The following is a 7,263-nucleotide window of genomic DNA, read 5'->3' on the forward strand; positions in this document are numbered from 1 at the left end:
ACTTTCTTGCTTCTCTTGGTTTGTGGCACCCAGTCCTTCCGTGTATCCACACCCTTTGGACTGGCTGAAATATGAGGCCATCCCCTCTTAGGTATATCAGTTCTTTGTCTGTTTCTAAATTTCCCCACAGGAATCACAGTCTCACTGAACATTCATGCCCTTCATCACAATCCAAAGGTGTGGTCCAATCCAGAGGTATGAGCCCCTGGGAAACAGCAAGGGGATGGTTTCTTAATAACAACACCTCTTCAACCTCCCACCTCCGGAAGTCCTACAGCCCTTATGAATTGAAAGGAAGACCTTGACCCTATTTGTTCTGTCTCTGCTGCTCTCTCTGTAGGTTTTTGATCCTTTCCGGTTTGCACCAGGCTCCACTCAACATAGTCACGCCTTTCTGCCCTTCTCAGGAGGATCAAGGTGAGGAAGCTTCCTCTAATGGAGAAAGGCTCTTTGGGTGTCTCCCCCAGGGGCATTGATCTTCCTTGTTCACAAGTGGCAGGCTCTGCTATTCCTGGGAGTGTTAGTGTGTGTGGGAAAGGGTCCTTGTGTGTGTCACTGTACAAAAATAAGGAACCGTATCTAGGAAAGCCGTGGAAACTTTACTCCCACCGCTCCTCCCAATGGCAGCCAACACTCAGCCAGAGTGAATTTCAAAGTTCAGTCTAGGTGGGTGTTTCTCTCACTCTAGTACCGTACTCCAGTATAGAATATTTTGGGATTTTCCTTTTTTAAAAAAAATGTTTTTCCCAAATCCCCCAATTTTAAAGGCGGTTTCTTCTCACCCTAAGCATTCTCGGTACCACTTGTCTGTCATTTTGTCACACTGTGATGGGTTGAGTGTTGCTGTGGGGCTGGAAGGTGGTTTTGCTCTATTTCCAACACTATATTAAATTACCAGCAAGATTATCCAAGGTGAACAGGTTTCAGCTGAACTTCCTGACTAAGAAGAGACAACAAAAAAGGACTAGCCTGTCCACTTCAGAGGAAGTAGCCGCTGAAAAACTTATGAGTAGAAGCAAAACATTGTTAGATATTTTTGAGTAGCAGATAAATATTGTCTGATATAGTGCCAGAAATGGAATCTTTCCGTTGAGAAGGCATTCAAAATATTACTAAAAATGCTGCCTTCTCAAAGTTGAATCAACCAAAATGATGTAGTTGAGTAAAGGTTTTAGGACCTTGATTTGATGATAGGAATGTCTCAGAAAGAGAAGAAACAGTGAACATTTAGGAATAATAGACACTTGAAATGTACAAAGTAGGAATCTAAGTAAAGTGGAAGTTGTCAAAATAGAAATGGAACACATAAGAAAATATACCCTGTGATAGAATAATATCTACATATGTACTAAAGAGTCATGTTAATACAGCAAATCAACCACCAAACTGAGTGTTGAAGAATTCTACCAAATTCTTTTTTAACTCATATATTCATTTAATCCTAGAGGTTATAAAAATTTTCATGTTTAAGAGAAACACAAAAACAACATTTTTATATCTCTGGTTGTAAAGAAAAACTGGAGAATTTTTTTCTCTCATACTTCAATATGCTAGTTAGCCCATTTATTAAGTATATTTTTTGTTTGTTTTTCTTATTTTTTTTATTAAAAGATCATTTGATTGGAGACTCTTACAACTCTTAATATAATCCATACATCAATTGTATCAGGCCTTTTAGTACATATGTCACCATCATTCCTTTTTTGACTTCTACTTTCTATTGAATCCTTGGGATCAGCTCTTCTTTTATTCCCCATCCCCTGCCCCGTGTCCCCTTAATAAGTTATATATTATTATTTTCATATCTCACACTGTCTGCTGTCTCCCCTCCCTCATGGTTTCTGTTGTTCTTCCCCCTGGAGGGGTGTGTGTGCTTATGTGCCAATCATTGCCATTGGTTCCCCTTCCTCCCCTTTTCTCTCCCCTTCCTCCTACCCTTTTGATATCGCTATTCATATTCTTGTTCCTGCATTCCGTGTGTCATGAAATGTATCTCGTATCTATACCTGTGTACATGCTCCGGTCCAATCCAGAGTGAGAAGCAGCACTGTGGTCATGACTGTGGGGATGGGGTGAGGAAGCATCAAGGAACCAGAGGAGTGCTATGTGATCCATCCGTACTCTTCTGCAACTTAGTTGACTCATCCCTTCCCTGCACCCCTCAGTGGGGGCATGTTCCAATGTCTGCAGATGGGCTTTGGGTCTCTGCTCTGACCCCTCTTGTTCTCAACTGTGTTTTTGTTTGTTTGTTTGTTTGTTTGTTAGTTGTTTGTTTGTTATGAATCTTCTGATGCCTGTTACCCGGTCCTGATGACACCTCATGATCACACCGGCTGGTGTACTTTTTCCATGTGATCCTGTTGCTTCCCTGCTGGATGGCCGCTTATTTAACTTCAAGCCATTAAGATCCCAGATGCTATATTTTTTAATAGCCAGGCACCATCTGCTTTCTTCACCACATTTGCTTATGCACCAATTTTGTTTTCAGTGATTGTGCGGGTGGGCAGGGGGTGGGGAGGGTGGCAAGTGAGCATCATCAAATGCCAGTTTGTTAAAACAAAGTGTTCTTGTATTGAGCGAGGGTATGAGCTGAGGCCCAAGGTCTGTCTGCTACCTCAGTGTATTGCCTTATAAATATGTGTACATAGGCCAATACCTCTATTTTTATGGATTGATATATTTACATAAATACACACCTCTGCTTATACCTCTATCAATAGATTTGGTTCCTAGAACCTTCCTCTATTTCCTTTTGCCTTCCTCCTGCCCCACCATCCTGTTCCCCTTTCTTCCACCTCTTAGTATTTCCTCTCAGCTAGATTGCTGTTGCTCCAATATCCATAGGATCTCTTTAACTTCCTTGCTGTTGGATGTAATTCCCTAATTGCTCCCCTATCTATTGTGTCGTTTGCTCACCACACCCTTCCCCACCGGCCACCTGCTTGCCCCAAGACCCTCCAGCGCTATTTGCCCTGTTGCTTCCCCCCCCACCCCCCAGCTTGCTTCCCATGCCTGCCTTATATATAAGTAGGCAAACCAACAAAATCATAGACCAAACAAACAAACAAAAAACAGATTGAAAAGAGAAAAGGAAAAAAGAAGAAAAGAAAAAAGAGAGAGGAAAAAAATGTACATACTTCCAGGTCTGTCCACTGGCCTTTATGTCTCTCTCCCCCCTGCGTCCTGGGGGAGTTCCAGGAGCTGCCAGTCCTAGCCTGAAGTCTATATTTTAGGCTCTTTAGGGGCTTTGTGGATTGGCTTTGCTCCAGGTGCTGATCGCTTATACTCCCTTCTTGGTTTGCCCCACTGCAGGGGATTCCAACCACACTATCTCCCAGCCTTTTGTCCCCATTATTGTCCTCTGTGGCAGTACCCTCCAGTAAGGGGACAACAGGTTTTGAGTTGTTGTCAGTCCTTCAGTCCTCTCTGTGCTTTTGCAGCTCCGTGCGGGGACATCATCCTCTGGGTTTGGAGTGCCAATATGGGGTCTAAGCTGATTGTCCCTTTCTCTTTTTCCTTCTTGACTTGCTTCCATCTGGGCATGGCAAGTCAGGCCCTGTCCCCCACCTGAAGGTTAATGTTGTTCTCTGTCACGCATACTTCTAGGACAGGGGTCATTTTGGCTCTGGTTGGGGTCGGCCATGTAGGCCAATCTTTGCATGCATTCCTCCACGTGTTTACATTGCCCTCATGGTTTGGGGCACCATGGTGGAGTCCGTATTCACACTCTCAATGCTGTGGAGACATAACCAATACTCTCCCCCTTAGTGGTTAGTGGCCTGCTCCCCTCATGTCATCATCTCATTTTCTCCTGCACTCCTTTTCTCCTTTTTCCTTCCCCTCTTTCCGCTTCTTTGCATTGGATTCACATGTACCTCCTTGGGTTCTATCAGACCTGCACACAACTACCTGTGCCGCGACCCGTATATTGTGAGATGGGTATCTTTTTTCTATACCTACTGTGCTGATTATACTTACCTCAGGGGACTCATTTTATACTTGTTCTTTTGTGATTGGCTGACCTTGCTTAGCACAAATTCCTCAAGCTCTTCTCATGAAACAATGTTTTTTATGTGATCATCTGTGCTTTTTAGTGATGTGTAGTACTCCATTGTGTGTATGTGCCAGAGTTTACTAATCCACTTGTCTGTCCATGGAAATTTAGGTTGTTTCCAACTCTTTGTGATTGTGAATTGCACCGCAATAGACATTAGGGGGCAGATGACTGGTCATGTTTTATTTCTTACCTCTTCTGGGTAGAGGGATAGCCGGGTCATAAGGTAGATTAATTTCCATTTCTATTAATATGACCAGATTGATTTCCACAGGGGCTGAACATATCGACCCAACCACCAGCAGTGGAGTGCCACATTCCCTCCAAAATTTGTTGTGCTCTGATTTTCTGATTTGGGCTAACCTCAGGGTGGTAGATGGTATCTTATGGTTGTTGTAATTTGCATTTCTCTTATGGCTAATGATCAAGAGCACTTTCTTCTGTGTTTATTGGCCATCCGGGTCTCCTCATTTCTGAAACTTCTTTTCAGTTCTTTTGCGATTTCCTCAGGGGGTTAATTTTTCTCTTTTTGCAGGTGAGGAGGGTATTGTAGATTTTAGTAATAAGCCCTTTGTCTGTTGTGTTATTCTTAAAAATCCTCTCCCAGCCTGTGGGTTGCCAAGTTATCCTGTTGGTGAAGTCTTTCTACGTACACAGGTGTTTTATTTTCAGTAAATCCCACTTGTTGATTTCAGGTTCGCCTTTGTGTGCATCCTTCCCTATTGCAGTTAGCCTATGTATTCCCTGGGCCAAGGTTCTTTGGTTTGTCCCAGTTCCTTCCTTGATGGTCCTGATAGTTTGGGGTTTTACTTCTAGGTCTGTGATCCACCTTGAGTTTGTTCTTGTGCAGGAGGCAAGGTCAAAGTCTTGTTTCATTTTTCTCCATGTGGCTATCCATTGTTTCCCACACCACTTGTTAAAGAGGGCGTTTGCCTCCCACTTGATGCTTTTGGGGTGCTTATCGAATATCAGTGTTCTATATGCTGATAGTTTTATTTCTGGGTTTTCTGTTCTTTCCATTGGTCTGAGTGCCTGTCATTATGCCAGTACCATGTTGTTTAGACCACTGTGGCTGTGTAGTAGGTGTTAAAATCAGATAAAGTGAGGCCTTCGACTTTGTTCCTTCTTCTTGAGGAGTTCTCTGCTAATTCTGGGTGTCTTCACTCTCCATAAGAAAATGGTGGTCAGTTTTTCCAACTCTTTGAAGAAGGTTGTTGGTATTTGACTCAGAAAAGTGTTAGATTTACAAAGTGCTTTCGGTAGGATTAATATCTTTACTGTGTTGAGTCTTCCAATCCAAGAGCATGGGATGTTCTTCCATTTGTGGAGGTTGATTTTGGTTTCCTGTAGTGGGGTCTTGTAATTTTCCTCATATGTCTTTAGTGTTTTTGGTTATATATATCCCTAGTTATTTCAATCTGTTCTGAGCTATTGTGAAGGGTACTTCTTTCTTGATCTCCTCTTCCGTGGTCCTGTCCAATGTATATAGCAAACCAATAGACTTCTATTTGTATCCTGCCACTCCTCCATATTCCTCTATCACTGTCAGTATGCCTGGTGTGACGCTTTTGGGATTTTCAATGTACAGAATCAACTGCAAATAGCAATAGTTTCATCTCCTCCTCATCCAGTTTGATACCTTTAATGTCCTTCTGCTGAATTGTGTTGTTAGCTAGGACCTGCAGTATGATATTGAATAAAAGTGGGGACAAGGGGCATCCTTGTCTTTTCCCCCTTTTCAGTGGGATTGTTTTCATCTTTTCTCCATTGACTATGATGTTGGCTGTTGGCTTTTCAAAGATAGCTTGCATTATCTTGAGGAACTTTCCTTCCATTCCTATCTTTCTGAGGAATCTTTAATTAGGAATGGGTGTTGGATGTTGTCAAATGCATTTTCTGTTTCTATAGGTATTATATGGTTCTTATACTTTTTCTTATCAATGTGGTACATAATATTGATGAATTTTCAGGTGTTGAACTATACCTGCATCCCTGGAATGAATCCTACCTGGTCATGGTGGATGATAGGTTTTACATATATACGTTTGTATTTTATTGGCCAATACCTTGTTAAGAGTTTTTGCACCAATGTCCAGTTGAGATATCAGTCTGCAGTTCTCTATTCCTGTGGTATCCTTGCCTTGTTTGGGTATCAATGTCAGACTGGCTTCATACAATGAGTTTGGGAGTTCATCACCCTTTTCTATGCTCAGGAATAATTTGCGGAGGATCAATGTCAGCTCTTCCCTGAATGCTTGGTAGAATTATCCTGTGAAACCATCTGGTCCAGGGGCTTTTTTTGTTGGTAGCTTCTTGATGACCATTTCTATCTTGTCTTCTGCTATGAGTATGTTGAGGTTCCTGACCTCTATTTAGGATAATCAAGGGAGGAATTGTTTTTCCAAGTATTTGTCCATGTCTTCCACATTTTTTAACTCATTAGAACACAGTCTTTCATAGTACTTTGTGATTATCCTTTTAATCTCATTGGAGTCTTTTGTGATTTGCCTGGTTTCATCCTTCATCTTGCCGATTGATGTTTGCTCCTTCCTTTCCTTGGTTAGGTTTGCCAGCAGTCTGTCAATTCTGTTGATCCCGATTTTCTTTGATATCACTGATACACTTCTCTGCCTCCTCTAGTCTATTTGTAAAATCTGTGATATTATATGTAGCTTCTGTTAGATCATCCATTAGCACATGTATTACCCTTTGGTGTGTGGACTTCATCCTCTCTATTGTGGACTTCATCTCCTCTATCATTGTGTCCTTCCTCTGCTTTGCTTCCTTCAACTCCCGTATTACTCCAAACAGCCTTCTGAAAATTTCTCTTTGAGGTAGATCCTATCTGATTCTTCTATGAGCATCATTAGCTCTGCTGTTGTGTTTTATCTCTCTTTTTTCCCCATTGGGAATGATGCAGTATGCTGCTGCTTCTGTGACACCTTTGTAGAGGTGGGCACCAGGTTTCTGGGAGACCAACGGATCCGGGGCTCTTTCTCTGTGTTACTGTTTTAGAGGGCTGCCTGTGGGCTACTATGGAAGTGGATAGGACTGCCATGTACACAAGGTTCCAAGGAAATTCAGTGGACAATGGTGGTTAGGGGTCTCACTGACTTGAGTGGGGCTGGAACCTGTATATGTGCCATTGGGCTGATTTGAACTGGGCTGCCAGGCCACGATTTGCAACCTTTAAACATTTTTATTTTTTT

At 42.3% G+C, this 7,263-nt stretch overlaps 1 protein-coding gene across 1 annotated transcript in view; it reads left to right on the forward strand.

Annotated features, from left to right (window-relative positions):
* LOC101652360 (cytochrome P450 4A6-like) overlaps positions 1-7,263 on the forward strand; it is a 63,068-nt gene that overhangs the window by 14,218 nt on the left and 41,587 nt on the right. The window lies entirely within an intron of this gene.

Source organism: Echinops telfairi, unplaced genomic scaffold (assembly GCF_000313985.2).
Source record: "Echinops telfairi isolate 266 unplaced genomic scaffold, ASM31398v2 ScPeMD7_443;HRSCAF=831, whole genome shotgun sequence".
In the NCBI taxonomy this organism is placed as follows: Eukaryota; Metazoa; Chordata; class Mammalia; order Afrosoricida; family Tenrecidae; genus Echinops; species Echinops telfairi.